General features: G+C 39.1%; 1 protein-coding gene across 7 annotated transcripts in view; it reads right to left on the bottom strand.

Moving 5' to 3' along the window:
• The window catches only part of LRRC4C (leucine rich repeat containing 4C), a 1,065,799-nt gene that overhangs the window by 474,032 nt on the left and 574,963 nt on the right, over positions 1 to 16,804 (bottom strand). The window contains exon 1 of one of the 7 annotated variants that reach the window (XM_042446444.1): positions 2,551 to 2,565. The exons of the other annotated variants lie outside the window; for them this stretch is intronic. The gene's annotated coding sequence lies outside the window, so the exon portion shown is untranslated. Of the gene's footprint in view, positions 1 to 2,550; positions 2,566 to 16,804 lie in introns of those variants that run through there. 7 annotated transcript variants of the gene reach the window in all.

Genomic DNA, 16,804 nt, shown 5'->3' on the forward strand with positions numbered 1-16,804 from the left:
AGCTGAAGGGAGGGCTAGGATTATAGACTGAGGGAACAGTATTTTGATAATAGACCAAGGAAGGGTCTGTTAGGTCCAGAGAGGGACCATATTAATTCTGGAGAGTCTAGAGAAGAGAGACTCAGTGTAGCCAGACTCAGGAAGAGGGGTTTGGGTTACATAATTGCTTGAGTGATAGTATAGCCTGTGTGGCTGATTTAGTATTAGAGAGAATTAAAACCAGACCTGTATATATGTAATAAAAGAAGACATAGTAACAACTTCATGTCAAAGTTATCTTTGCCTATTCTGTGTTAAAATAAACTTTTATTCTTGTTCCATCCACGCTACTGCCCTTTAAAACCCACAGAGGTGTTGGGTCACAAAGAAGGAAAGAATTGTGAGGTGGTGGAGAATCGTTACAGTGTCAAACTGGGTTATCTCTGTAGTGCGAATGGAGTCGTAGACTTCCAGTTAGGCTTTAATCTGCAAATTAAGTTCTTCACGGCTCCTTGAACTTAAAGGCAAATACATCATTGTCCAGCCTTGTTGTGACGTGAGCTTTACCTATGCGTGGCTGGCTCAGCTGTGTCTGAATATCCACTCCACCTTCCTTAATAATCACAAAAGAGCATGCTATGGTCACCACAGTGACAAGGCCAATGCCTCCCACGCTGCTGTGACTAACCACAGCCAGAAAGCATCATTAGAGAACCATGGCAACCAAGTCAATGGCTGAAGCTATAATAGTCAAAGTCAGCTCTTCCCTATTCATTTGCCATTCTAGGATGCTTGCATGTTTTAGCATTTGGAATCCTTCTTTCAGTTTTATATAGGTTCAAGTATATCATAGACAAACATTAGCACAAGGTATAGGTGCATTAGGAAGAGGAATACAATAAAAAGTGAAAGTTATAAATGTCTCCTCAAGGCCACATTTAGACAGTGACAAGATATTTAGAATATTTAAGCAATGCAGTTTTATTCATTCATTCATTCATTTGTGGGATTTATATTCCACCCTTTTCTCAAAATGAGATTCAAGGTGGCTTACAATAATTTAAAAAGACAACACTGAAACATTAATTACAAAAATTAAAAGATTATTAAATAATACTAATATTAAAACATCAGTTTGAAATAGCATAGTTTAAACCATTTTAAAAAGTAAAAACTATTAACCCATTAAAATAGCACACTACACTACATAAGTAAAATTCACCCATGAAAAGCCTGCCTCATAAGTCTGATAAATGGCTTATTTAGGGAATAAGCAATTAGCTTGCTGTAAAAAACTGACTTACTCGAGTTTATCACACAGGAAGTCCCTGCTGGAATAGACACAGGTTGTAAATGTCTGGAACAGATCTTATCACATGGCTGGAAGCCCAAGTAGTAGACAGCCCGTACCCAACCTGGGCTTCTTTGGCAGTTATTCAAGAATGGGAAAATCCCATTTATGAAAAGCTGCCAGAGAAGCCCAGGTTGGATATGGGCTGCCTACTACCTGGGCTCCTGGCCATACAATAAGATCCGTTCCAGATAGTTACAACCTGTTTCTATCCTGGTGTGGATTTCCTGTGCAATAGTCTCCTCAGATATTCTGGCATGGAAAGTCATGTTTTGACGTGATGTGGGACTGGGCAAGCATTCCATCCACACTATATAATTATAGTGCTATATTTCACTTTAACTCCTATGGCAACTTCCTGTGGAGTCTTGGGAATTACACTATGGGAAACACTGGAATTTTGTAGCTGGGAATTCTAAATGCCCTTTCAAATTGCAGATCCCAATATTCCATAGAATGAAACCATACATACTCTTCATGTGTCCCAATTTGGTAGAAGAACCCACAAATAATTGCTTGTCACACTATTTCTCAGCTTCATTAAAAATGGGCACTCTCCCCCCCCCCATTTCCTCCTTTTGTCCTAATCTTACTTCTATTGCTGCACTCCATTAACTCTATGTGGCAGGAGAGATGAGGTGGAGGTGGAATCTTGCCCTTCTCAGTAGGCTCGGGCATAAGTAAACTGCCACATTCTCTCCTTGTTTGTATGCTCTTCCTCATTAACAATTTTTGATGTCCTGACCACCCTGATGTATCTTGATCATCTAGTCTCTAGTTTTCATCTGGGACATAATGGAGGATATGTCATGCCAAGTAGAATCATCGAGCTATAATTGTGTGAATGAAGATTAGGATGCAGCACTCCTTCCGGAAATATTCATTCCTAGAATGGCCAGTACAACTGCAAAAATGTACTGCCTTTCAACCAGCTAGTCAAAGCACCAAGAATGATACCATATTGAATAGTTTACCAGAACCATGAAGGGTATATTAAATCTGTCTAGTTCTTGGTACAGGTCATCCCCCAAGACAATTATCCATCAAGATTAGAATAATGGATCTGGATTGCCACCATTCACTCAAAGGCAGGAATGAGTAATGGCAAAGGCTTGATGGAAATACATTAATCCCACCCATGGGATCTCTGTCCCACTGTACCTTCACCTTCTGATTTTTAACTTTTAACAAATCTTTCTAGATTTTTAAAACTAACTTACCATCAATCCTAAGCTTTTCACAATTGCTGCCTTGTCCTCTTCTACATAGAAGGAGGACAAGGTGGTAATAATCGCAGTTGCAAAGATGAGTTTCAGTCAGCAAAGATGCAGATGAGCTAAGATGAGCTCAGCAGCACCCCTCCAGTACCACTGCAGAAACAGAGAGAAGGCAATCACACCTCTTGGTGTCAACATGTTGAATTTCCTCTCAAGGAGGCCTCAGAAATCAACCTCCTGATTCAGGGACACTGAAGCAGATTCAGTTAGCTGCTTGGAGATGAAGGCAAATGTATAGTCAAGCCGGGTTCAGTTTTCCCTGAAGCAGGAGACTGATTGTTGGTTTTTTATATGATTTTATTTATTTCATTGGGGTATGACCAGCTTGGGGTAGAAGAAAAAAATTGCAAAAGAAGAACAAAGTGATGGGAACTGTGAAGGGGAGATTTACAGAGGTTTGTTTGTTCTGAGCCTGATTTCCCTCCCCCTCTCTGCCACCTCCAGGGATCCCACTTTGAAGCTTTTTCACATGACACAAACGTAACACTTAAAATACCATGGCTCCATCCTATGAAAAACAGTCTATCCAATTGAGCACCATGGTGAAATATGTATTCCTGAAGTTTCTCTTTAGAATTCAAAATAAGAAAATTGTCAGGTGGAATAGGATACAATTCAAGCAACCTGTGATATCCTGAATTCCAAACTGTACAGTTAGATAGCTGTTTAAAGTTCACTGAGAAATCTTTTACTATTCTTGAGTAATTAAATAAAACAAAATGAATGTGAGATCTGATGGATGGAAACCCAACCTCTGCCTGAACCAAAGCTGCTGGGATTTCCAAGGAAGTCTTTACTGTTTCTTAAGAAACGTGTTCTGGAGCGACTTCAATTTAGACATCTGAGTGTCATCCCATTCCCATACAGCAGAACCATTGAGAATATGGGCAATGATTTCACTCTGAAATATTTTCAGAGCTGGAACAACCAGGTGACCCCCTGCAGTGTTATATATTCTGAGGATTTCTCCAATAGATCTCACAGCTACTACTTTGATAGCATCTATGTGGGGCTTCCAGGAGAGGTTTTCTGTGAAATGTATGCCAAGGTATTTAAATTATTGGCATTGTTCAGTCTGGTGACCATTAACAGATCATTAGAAATTAGAATGGCTTTTTCCAAACACCATCACCTTTGTTTTAGTGTAATTAATGTTCACCTGTTCTTTAAAACAAAAAACAAAACAAAAACAAAGCACTAAATCAGCCTTCCTAGAACTACATGAGTAAGCAATATTAGAACCATATCATCAGCATATAACAAAATCGAAATCTTCTTTGATCCAACTGAGGGTGGAAAATAATTCTGGACCTGAGAATACTGGAATTACATCATTAAGGTATAAATTGAAGAGTAAGGCCCAGTACAGATCCTCTGGATCATTGCAGTGGTAACTACATGGCCGCAACAACGATCCACCCTAAAAAGGAACTTTGAAATGGAGCTCCTTCCTGCGACACCACCAAGGTGCCATTTGCGCCCTGGGGCATTGTGGTGATGTGTTTTGTACACCATTTGGATGCATTGCACAAGACACGTCATGGATGCACACATCATATGGACGGTGCTGTGTCAAGATGGCACCACTCATATGTATTAGGGTTTGGGAGCGTGCAGTTGCTGTGTGCTCCTGAACCCTAAAATTGCCACCAGTATGCCACAAAACACCAGTTGTACCGAGCCTTAAGGTGCCAATAGACAGCCTTGTTTTACTCCTTTGTGTGATGAACTGACTAAAAAAACCAGCCAATCAGAAGCCAGAGACCCTAAGCCAATCAGGTGCTGGCTGAGGAGTTTAAAGATTCCGCTTGGCAGTTGGTTTTGTCAGTTAGGGTTTAGAATGTTGAGGGATGAGGCTGGTGTTCAGTTGAGGGAACAGTAGAGTCCAAGAGAGGACTGTGTTCCGATAGTTCCTAAGGGAACAGCAGTTTGTTAGAGGGGGCGTTGATAATAGATCAAGAAAGGGTCTGATAGGTCCGGTGAGGGACCGTATTAGTTTGGGAGTCTAGAAACGAGAGACTCAGTGTGGCCAGACTCAGAAAGAGGGGTTTTGGTTACAGACATTCCTGAAGGAATAGTCAGATAGGGAACTGCTTGGTCCAGAGTGGGACAGTTAGAGGAAGGGTCTGTTCCAGAGGGGAACTTGGTTATAGTCTAGAGTGAGGGACTTTTAACCAGTTAGGGACTTTACTTAAGGGAGTTATTATAGTAAGCCTGAGTGGCAATACTGTGGTGTCTAAGCTTAGGAAAGTAGGCAGGAAGGACAGTGTCAGTGTCCTTAACATCTAGTAATAGTAATACTCTGTAGCAAGTTTAACTGTTGTAATAAAGCAACCACTAAGAAGTAACATGTGCCTGAACTAACAGCTGTTTAATGTCATTTAGTTCAAGTAATATCTGTTCAAACCCTTTGTTCAATAAAATTCATATTTTGTTTTATCTAAAGGCTTGTCTGCCATATATATTATATCCACGCCTCTATATTATATAATGCTGTGAACCTGAGTTTTAAACAGGGTGCTATCATCAATTGTATTTGGTGGTAGAGCATAGAGTCATTACATTTTTGGTGGCAGAGATGAGATAATAAAAGTCCCAAGCACCTGCCATCATAGAAAAAGGATTGGGGTTTGGGGGTGAAAGGGAGCTGTTAATCATCCAGAAAAACAAACTCTTATTGTAGCAGTTATATTGGAATAAAGTTCCTGAATTCCGTTCCGCATGGGCGGAAAGTACGTGCTCGGCACGTACTAGGGTTAGAAAGGGGCGTCCTTTCCGTATGCCCCTAACCTTAGTATGCACTGAGTGTGTACAAAATGGTGGTGCCCATTCCACATGGGCATCACCATTTTGACATAGCGGACGCTTAGCGTCTGCACGTCACGCCGCGGAAATGATGCTGTGAGTGCACCATTGGCACCTTGTGATGTCATTTCCGCAGCACAAAAAGAAGCCCCTTTTTGGGGCTTCTTTTTCGGCCGCCGGGAAGCCTCGCCATCTGGAGGCTGAGGCTTCCCAATGGCAGAAATGGAGGTGCTGGCAGACCGCCCTTTTTGGGCAGTCTGTAAAGCGCCTGAGTTAAAAACAACAGACAAGTACTGAAATTAGTGTTAGCCAATTTATTCCACAACAGTTTTCTATCAATAGAATCAAAAGTGTTATTGCTACTTGCTATGTATTTTGGGCATTAATTTTGTACTTTATGATTTGCTATGTTAATTCTTATGCATTTTTATTATTATTTTTATTGCTGCTGTTATTTCCAATGCATTCTTTCATTATTTATTGGCATTGTTATTTGCTGTGTATTTTCTTTACTGTTGTAACTCGCCTGGATTCTTCGTGATTGGGTGGGCTATAAATAAATCCTTATCATTATTGTGCTTCAGTGCTCACGCACATCATGTCCTGTTGTGGACTGGCTCCAATTGCCCATTGATCCCATTATGCATCTGTCCAATTATGCATCCACTTTGACCTATAATGATAACTTTGCTGGCTGCTCTATGTAGTAATGTAGCATTAGCCCCCTGCTGAATACAAACATTATGAGACTGCTCAATTCTATTTCCCACAGATATAAGTCCACATATGAATACATCAATCCCCAAATGAATTCCAGCCATTATTTTTAAAATGCAATTAAACTACCAATAGAAATGAAATCAATTAAAATGGATCCAATAAAAATATTGGCAAGATAAAATACTGTTAAAAGCTCATGCAGTCAATTTCTAAAACTTGTCAAAACAGAAATGGTTTCACTTGCTGAAAGAACAACAGCAAGGGGGAAGCCATTCTAAGCTCCCTGGTGTCGAAGTTCCAAATCCTGTGAGCAGCCACTGAGAAGGGTGTCTCTTGCTCTGACCAAATATGCTGGGAGGATAAAGGGAATCTGTAAAGACCTTTTCCTGAAGATCTTGGAGACATTGGTATATAAGGTACAGCAGGCTACAGACAGACTTAAATTAACTAAAGTTTATTAATAAGTTTTTAAAATAAAATATTCCAATGGCCCACATCCCTAGATTCGTTTTAATATCCTCATCAAGTGTCAAGGTGTCATAATTTTTGAAATTCAAGAGAGACACATACACAGAGATGGACAGACATATTATTTTATTTATCATACATGCTCATTTTAAATAATGGGCTTGCCATAAATTGAATTTCTGTTTGGCATCATGATTATTTGTATCATTATAATAATCTTCTTTGCCTGCAAATAGATCTTGTCAGTAAAGGTATGTTAGATGAACTAAACTTAGCTGGTATTTCTTTGAACATAAGGCAAGTGTCTATTGATGCTTCAACCAGATGTTGTTATGCTGCCTATATAACATTCAGAACAAATTACTACATGAGAAGTGGAAATTGATTTGGCCACAACCCAGAGATCCTTGTTCCCGACTGCAGACTGTAAGCACTTTGCATCATCCCTGGAATAAATAGCTAGGGAGGGGTAGAGGAGCTGCTTCTGTACCTTGCTTTGATCACATGTAATTATGTCTTGTTCATAAACACCAATATTTCTACTGCAAGGAATTAAGTGATTTTCAGCATGATGGGTCTGATCCAAAGCTCAGTACATAGAATTAAAGTCGCCTAGACCCGTTACACACGGGCTCTTGAGGCACCCCCATCACGTGCTAGGGGTTGCCCGGGCACCTAGCGTCCACACTGGCCTCACCCCTATCACGTGAGGGGGGCATAGTAATGGCGGTGCCCTATACACACAGGCGCTGCTATTATTACGTGTTGGACGCATTGCATCCACACATTGCACAGCGCTTATGACGTCGCGAGTGCGTGATTGGCACCTTGCGGTGTCATAACCGCGCCGCAGGAAGAAACGCCATTTTGGGGCTTCTTTTTTGCTCCGCCCGGGAGCCGCGCAGTTTGGCTACTGCGGCTCCCTCGCGGAGCAACCAGCAGCGCCAGCAGACCGCCGCTTTTAGGCGGTCTGTAACGGGCCCTAGTTTCCCATTATAATCTCAAACCTTACCCTTGATTCTATAGTTCTGTCTGTACTTTTGAATAATGTGGGGAGGAGAGAGAAAAATGTTGCTTCTAGCAATGTTTTATTAGGGATGGAAACAATATTTGAAAATATTAAAAAACATGTTCTTTCAGTGTTAAACTGTAACAAAAAGGATCTTGGACTGATAAGAATCTTTATAGTTTGGGACATTTACACATGGTTGTTATGCACAAAAATCAGCATTTTCTGCAGAGGAAACTGCACAAGTTAAACTCTTTCCCATTTGGACTGATCCAATTCAATAGGCACAGCACACAGAAGGCCATATTATTTTGCCTATATATGTGTTAAAAATGATGTAATTCAGAAAATGGCAAGTTTAATTCAGTATTTATGTTGTTAAGTATGCATTCATAGATGTTGAGAGTTAAACATTCAAGCTGTGTATGGACAAATCTATTGTCCCCCTCACTTTTTTAAAAAAAATCTTACACTTTCAATATAATGAATGCAAAAATAATGGTAAATGTAAGTAAATTTGTACCAAAAATACATTGAAACTGCATCATCACACTTCCCTACCTAAGAAAAGCCTTTACCACTTGCTTGGACTTCTATCCCTATTTAGAATCCAGGTGTGGGAAACTATGGCAGGTGATTAACAGCATCTCTTACCAAAATGTGTATATTTGAAAACACAAATTCAAAAATGTGTCAGATAACTTACAAATTTATTTTGGAGGTAAAAAACAACAACAACAAATAAATACAAATTTGCAATCTTATACAAGTCTGGGATGGAATAAACCTAGCAATGAAAAATGAACCTGAGTGAAATAAAGTTTGACTGTTTTGCCTACCCCTTGTCTTGGCACTACTATATATACAGATTTTCCTGAAGAGTTGGAATGCTTGGGAAAACAAATTTGCATTTGGGTTTTCACCAATGTCACTCCAATAATTAATTATCTGTCTTTTCTGCCTGACAAATACTGAGGGCCTTTAAAGATTAGAATTTAAGGACAATAGACAGATTTATATTTTTGATTTTTAAGAAATGCTGAATTGATTGTGAGGAACTAGTGAGCAAAACATAAGCATATATGTTTCTCTTTCTCCCTCAATGAGATTTGTTTTCAATGCCATGCTAATTCATTAAGTTCACCAACTAAGTTAATGTGTTTCACATTTAAGATGTGATTTGTCATTTTCCATCAGACCGATTCAGAACCAGTCTCCCTTTGACTTCATTTTGAAACCTACCATTCCAAGCCATCTCCTACAATTGAACAACAATGCTACATTCTTTCACAATGATTATTAAATAAATAAAATATTTGATGTATGAGCAACCACAGTGACACTCAAGATCAAGAATCTTTTTTAAAATGTCCCAGGTAGCTGTTGGCTGTGAGACTGTGAAGCAATTGACATGTGTTGCCTATGAATATAACAATTTCCCAGTTCATTTGTGTGTCATTTCTCAGAATCCCATTACTTAAAAAATAGCAATAGCTATAGCAAGTACGAAGTCAAAGGCTTTCATGGCCGGCATCCATATTTTTGTGGGTTTTTTGGGCTATGTGGCCATGCTCTAGAAGAGTTTCTTCCTGACGTTTCACCAGCATCTGTGGCTGGCATCTTCAAAGAATGCTATTGCTATATGTGGCATCTTTCAATGAATTCCTTATCACAAACTTACTCTTGTCTTTCAACTAATTCTTTTCAATGGATGTAAAAAAAGTCTTTTTCATATGTTATAAAGACTCAGGTACTATCTTGATGTGTGTACCAAGTCAAGGACTGAGGCTACTGGGACCAAGGTATAAACTCTTATATTTGCTGTGCTCTCCTTCCCTTTGGTATCTCCTTTTTTGTATGCCTAAATTATATTTCTAAATGATCTACAAAAGTTTTAAGCTACTGCGATACTAGAAATTTGGGGACTGAACTAATATTTCATTTAGGGGAGCAAAATTATTATTAGAGGGGTAATGCCTTCAACACCCCCCCTTCCCCCACTACATCCCTGAGTAAGCCCTATTCACCTCAATTACTTATTTGCTGCAAATATCTATTAAAATATGACACTGTTCATGGCTGGAATCAGCCACTGCTTGAGCAACTTCCACAATACACAGAACTTTCTGCTTTATAGCATGTGCTTTATAAACCCATCATTTATTTTTCTGAGTCTTTAAATTTCACATTTATTAACCAAATCAACACACATTTTTATCCACCTCTCCTCAAGGCTTGAGGCAGGGTGTAACATAGATTAAAATACAAAATATAACTGAACACATGAAACCATTTAAACACATAGGTTAAAACACATCACACATTAAAGTCATCCAGACATAAAATTAAAGATACCAATTTAAAATTTAAAGTCATAGTTGGAAAATAACTGGATAGACCTGCCAGAAGAAATAGTTCTTTGATACTGTTTTAAATTCAGACATCATATTTAGCTGTCAAAATTAACTTCATTTATCTGCTACAAATCATCAGGTTTGCTGTTAAGTACCTGACCTATAACTATATAAGTTTAATGGTAGTGTTGTAGAGGAAGTGAGGTTATCAAAGTGGAAGTAGTTAATATTACTTGGATATTTAACTTCTTTATCATTGGCATTTACTTCCAATATCTATCTATCATCTATCTATCTATCTATCTATCTATCTATCTATCTATCTATATGCGCCTTCCTTTTGGTCATATACTATTATATGCAGAACCTTTTTCCTCAGTGCAGTTCAAGCGTAAACAGTTTTAGAGAGAGAAAGAGAAAGGAATGGCAGAGATGAAGCAATAACATTGGCTAGTTCAATTAAGAAAAAGCTTCACATAAACACATTTTTAAAAATAATCTCCTTTTGTCCTTGAGACTCCACTGAGGTGAATTATTATTTTGGCATTTGGAAAGCCATATAAACAGGATGTTTGCATGATGCAGATGAACAGAGATTCAGACATTAGCATCTCTAGGAAAATGAACTCAAGGAAAAGATCAACATACAATGCATTGATTCCCTAAGCAGTCAGCAGAAAATGAACATATTTTGACCAATGAGTGGAATAATAGCTTTGTTGACAAGCTCACAGGAGACATTCAATCTCTGGGCCAAGTGGGCAGAGCAACAGAGTCATTAAGCAAATGAGTCATCCCTCTCTTCCCTTCACCATGGCTATCATCCTTTGAATGTTATAGCATATTTGTTTGTGTACATGTGGACTAAAATAGTACTAGTGTCTACACACTGGACCTTTTACACACTGTTCCCTTCCTCACCCCACTTCATAAGATATAAATATTATATACAAAGGAAGTTGATTTGTTCAGGATTTCTCAACAGCTAATTGCAGATGGTTCTTTCCTTTTAGGCTGCCTGAGCTTGAACTCAGTCATGCTTAGTAAGTAATCTTCATTGCTGTAAAAGAAAGATTGTAATAGTAACATCATTTCCTAGGATGAAAACAGCAGTTCAGAAGCTAAGAAAAACTATGCAACTTATTTACATCTGACTTATAACTGTATTTGAATTTGCTGCTGATGTGCAAAGTAGCAGTTGAAGTGGTTGCAGCAGGAGAGGTTTTACTTAGCAGTTATTCCAACAGGCAATGGGGGAAGGTGAAAGTGGTACTGTAAACATTGGCCAAGATTCTGCTTTGGAAGATGTACATATATCACATAGCTTTGTCTCTGTAGTCATGTCTCCCAAAGCAACCATCTCAAAATCCACCTTGTAAACAGGACAACCTCTTCTGCAAGGCAGTCATTTCCATGTTATCAGAAAATGGGGAGAATCAATAGGGATGCATCCAGAAATTTTTCTGTAGCTGGTTGGAAGCCCCTGCAGTTGATGTCTTTGCAGTGAATTGATCTACTGGAAAGTAGCTGGACACATCTTCACCGTTCACATTCCTCTCCAGAAACACAGTTTCAAACCATATCTTGCCTTGGAAGTCAAAAGACAAAACACACCTTGGCTCAGAAATTCATATATTTGCCAGGCTTGCCTATGTTCTGGATGGTTAAAATTATCCAGTTGGAAAATGTGTTTAACCATGATTTATTCAATGAGGGAAAACTGTCCTAAAGGCTTCTGTTAAAAAAGTGCTCAAATAAATGTATACACTATGAAAACACACATGGAAAGTGTATGTGAATTTCCATATGGAAATTTACTACTTGATACAAAGGGTAGGTTGAAGAGAACAAATGGGACACATGTTGCTGGAGATTCCAGTATTTTCAATTATAATTTCAAGGTTGTTGTTTTTAAAAAATGAATAAATCCAGAGGGTGCTCTTATTGTTCCGGACTATATATGGGCAGTTCCTAGCAGCAGCTGCAACTTTTTCTTGCAACCCTTTCTAAAATAAAAATACATAAATAAATAATGAGATCAAAACAGTCCAAGGAGCAAGTATGCATCTATGGTGTTGTACATCTTGGGTTTTGGACCATTCTCCCATTGATGTGCCTTGTGTATTGTGAAGTATGCTGCAATGTTTGCACGCTTGATGGCTACAAGATTGATGTCAGGAAAACAATTTTTCACCTCCTTCTCCTATAGCATCTATAAAACAGCAAAATAGCACTTTTGCTTCTCCCCGACCATTTGGGCTGGGGAGGAGATTTTGCTGGCCTCTCATTAGAGAGACCAGCATTTTAAAGGAAAACAGCATGCTCTGCTGTCTGTTGGCAGAGGAGGGGGTGGGGTTTAGCCTGTTTGAGGCTTGCCTGCCCAAACTCCTCTCACTTGGCTTCAAACGCTGGCCCACCCTCCTGCCTCGACATCAGTGTGAAAATTAATTCTGGTCGCCTTGGGGCCGGGTAGGAATTTTCTCCCCTTTCCAAGGGTTTTTCGCCTACCCCACACAGTTGGTTGAGGACTTTGACAATTGGCATGAGTGTGGTCATAAATAGGTTTCATGCATAGGTGGGGGGAGATAGATGTTTCGGTGAACACCTCGGCACTCTCCTAAAGGGTGAAGCTAGGTCTCTGGAAATCACGTTTAGGTCTTGCGAGTAAACGTGAAGGGAAAGAGACTTGCGTTGGGGCTGGCTTGAGATTTAAACCCTCACTTAAGTCTGGCGAGTTAAGTGGGGGAGTCTTGGGTTGGCCTTCCGGATGTGGGCCGGCCGGGGATCAACCCAATTATGGATTGCCCTTGGGGCCCAGGTGTTTTCGCCCTTTGGAAGCTGGGGAATTGGTCTTGGAGCAGACCATCCGCCAGCTGTTCCTACACAAGGTTCTCCCCCCTGGTTTTCTGCAGTTCTCGAAGAAATAAGTTTAAATAAGTTGAGTTAAATAAAGTTGCCCATTTTATAACCCAATTCTCTGTGTCTGGTCTCATTATTAATGAGTTGGTCAGCAATGCACTAAGATTCTGTTTCACTGTTTCACTTATGCTCTAGTTACTGCAAGACTAAGAAAAATAACAAACAAATCCAAAAACATAGGTGCAGACCCCAGCTTCAGCAGTTTAAATGTGATCCAAGAAATCACTATATCCAGTTTCTTCCCCAAAATATATTTATTTACATGTTTCTTTCTAACAGAAAAGAGCCCACTGAGGGTGAATGTGGATAGTGGATATAGAGTACACAACAACAACAAAAAAAGACAGCAACAACTGAGTCAGCAAGAGCTCTTACTTCTCTAGGCCAGTCTGGAAGAGCTTGACCTTTAGACCGGTCTGGAACAAAGCATTTTTAGCATTCCTAATTTACATATATTTGAGCCTTGGTGTAATTGTTCTTTCACCTGGGAGTATACTTAATGGAACTGATGAAGTGACCTCTAGTCCATGGAAGTTTATGCCACAATACCTTTGTAAATTTCTAAGGTTATAACAGAATTTTCATTATTTTCAACACAGATGAATAATACAACCTGGGCATATTTGTTATATGCAACACAGCTGCACATATTTGTTATACACAAAGCAGCTAACAAGGATGTTTTTGATAAATTTAAAAGAGCAGTTTCCATTTTGAATGCTACAGGTGCTTTCATTGCTATATTACTTAAACATAATCAGGGCAAAAACTGCATCAACAAGGGCTTCATCAGAGAACTTCTGGGGAAGAAAAAGAGTAGAGAATTATGTTGGGAGAGTCATATCCCAAGCACATTGAAATGTAAATTCTCGAAGTCTCGAAATAGATGTGAAGATGGAACCTTGCCATTACTTCAACTACTGCTTTTATTTACTTGAATAACTCCCACAGTCAGTCATTCTTCATCACCCTGAGCTTTACTAATGGGAGCTGTTATAGATAGATATGATGGAATGTGCACGCTATGTGGGTGTTGTTAAACTTCATGCATTTTTTCCTTGTCACCAATTGCATGACAAACTGCTAAAATGGAATTTAAAGCAATGTGCCTGTAATATGTTTGTATCATCGATGAGAAGAAGGGGGGGGGGGGGGGAGATTGTTGCTACTTTTGTCAGTAGAAAAAAATACACACAACATTTTGGGAGCTACTGTAAAAGACAATAAAATGTGTGCAAGAAACATTTCCAAATAGGCTTTGTTTGCATTAAATTTCTAATTATCTAGTGGACATGTAAACTCTAGGAATCACTGTCCTCAGTTGAAATCCATGTACCTCATTATGTATTTTCATTCTCTCCATATAACTGCAGAAATAGAAAAGAGGGGCATTTAAACAGTTATTGGAATAAACAGATTCTTTATTTGTCAGGATCACTCTAGAAGAAGTTTAGTAGTATTCTGAATGTGTTTACTTATGAAGCTGTTACACTTGCCCATAAAATAGGCAAGCATTTTTGTGCCACCTCAGTGTGTTGATTTAGATTTATATTATTATTGAAATTATATATCTTCAAGTCAATTTTGACATATGCCTCCACTGTTTGATATTTGTTATAGGAATCCACATTATATAGAATCCTCATAGGATAAGCATTGCAAAATCCAATAAAGAATACCAGGTCTTTGAATTTACTATGAAATCAATAACACAGAGACAGGACAAGGGGTAGAAGCAAAGTGAATGAAACTGATTAAAAAGAGCTTCCTTCCCCACAAAAGGATGTGTTATTTTCAATATTTGCCCAGAAGAAGTCAGGACATTTATAGACAGTTCCTTGGAAAATATATTTTAGTTTTAGAATATATCATGTCTGCTCATTCCACTATGCTGACTCTGTACATCTGTGGACATCAAGGACCCTGGTGTGTGTTTTTTTCCTTTTATGTTATGTTCCTTCAAGGCAACTCCTACTTATGTGATTCTACCCTAGGGAAGATTCTTGGGAAGATTTATTCAGAGATGGTTAGCCATTGCCTTCCTCTTTGGCTGAGAGTTTATTTTGCTGAGAAGGATTTTGAATAAGTTCCCTGGAGTGCCCAATACTCAAACTACTATACCACATTGGTTTTCATGTTAGATTTCCCTACCCCCCCCCACACACACACACTTTTCACACAGAAGGCTATGTTTACTATTGCCCCTTCATGTGGTTAGTAATTTTGCATAGGGAAAACTGGACTTGGTTGGCTTCCAATATCATGGGAGTTTATCACATGGGAGAAATTTCTCTTAATTTCAAATGAAAAGAAAGTGGGGCCAGAATGCATTCACATGAATTTGCTAGTTCAGCAAATTTATGTGAATTCGAATTGCATTTGAACTGACTTCCCATTGCCTGAAAATAGCTTGCCATTGCCCAAAATTGCGTATGGTAGTCTATCATGCAATAACGTGAAACTCCATGATTGCATTCGGACTGACTTCCCCATTGTCTGAAATTGCATGTGGTAGTATATCACACAATAACGTTAAATCCCATGATTGCATTCAGATTGCCATTGGATTATACTTCCAATTTCCCTTGTGTGATAAACTCCATGGTATCTACCACCAACCTAATGCCCGGATGTCTGCTTGATTCATGATGTTGGTATTGTGTGCTTACAAGTTGTTTCTGATTTATGGCTAGCCTAAGGCAACTGTATCATGGAGCTTTTTCAACAAAGTTTGTTCAAAGGGGTTTGTCTTTGCCTTCCTCTTGGACTGAGAAGTGTGACTTTCCAGTATGTTTCCAAGGCTGAGTGGGGAACTGAACCCTGGTCTCCAGAGTCATTTTCCAAATCTCAAACCACTATATCACACAGGCTGTCCTTATAGTTTGTCCAGCTTCTAAAAGGAGGGCCTACATAAGTTCAACTGAACACATCCAGTACATTTTGAGGGAAAAGTTCCATATATGTTGTAGAACTTGCGGTGTTTGCATGTTATCACATTATTTGGGTAGTGAATAGCTAATTGAATTAGCTATTGACTGAATAGATTTAACAGACTGGCAGTTTAACTTTAACTAAAAGATAGATTGATGCAGGCTACAGGTGGCAGTTTGCCAAGACTGGGCAAAACTGTTTCAGTTCCTAGTGAACTATTTGACTTGAGAGGATTACAGCTGTGTCACTTGCTTGTATACTGGACAGTATAATCAAAAAAGAAGCCAAAGGCCAGGCAGTGATAGGTCCATTAAGAAACATTTTATCTTTACCTATTGATCCTTAGAAGCCAATGAGCTGTCAGATTGCCAAAGTACAACATTTGATTGGTTGTAAGTTTCTGACTGATGAGATCGGAAAAGCAGACACCACCACAAGGACTGTCAAAGAAATTAAAAGCATTTGGGCTTGCTGTGTGAGATGAGAGTGCTTCCCATGGTGAGATCTGGGGGGGGGGGAATTGGCCACTGACCCCATGCAGTTGTCCACTGTAGTAGAGGCTGACTAGGATCCACTCCGGTCTCATCCATGGCACCAGAGGCAATGGACATATAGGTTGTAAATGAGGGATGACAACAATTAACACTGGAAAATGATGGTTTTGACTAAAGGCCTCTTTAGTCCAATTTTCTGTTTCTGTGCTCAACCAAGTAAAAGCCTATCAGAACATGAGTCTGGCTTATGTTCACTGCATACCTTTGACAGAAACAAAGAAAAGTTGTCTGTAGTGCAAACACCAGCCATTTCTAGTGAATAAAGATTTTGATTCAAGATTTTGGTTCATAGTTCATGAATGGCATGATGAAGTTTTACTGCTGTGTAAACTCACAGTAGTGAGGCCAGTATGCCATTGATTGTGAAATATGGGACACAAGCTTGGAAGACAGTCAATGAAGAACGAGTTGTCCATTTACGGATGATCTAAAGAAGT

This window comes from Sceloporus undulatus, chromosome 1, assembly GCF_019175285.1.
Source record: "Sceloporus undulatus isolate JIND9_A2432 ecotype Alabama chromosome 1, SceUnd_v1.1, whole genome shotgun sequence".
Lineage (NCBI taxonomy): Eukaryota > Metazoa > Chordata > Lepidosauria > Squamata > Phrynosomatidae > Sceloporus > Sceloporus undulatus.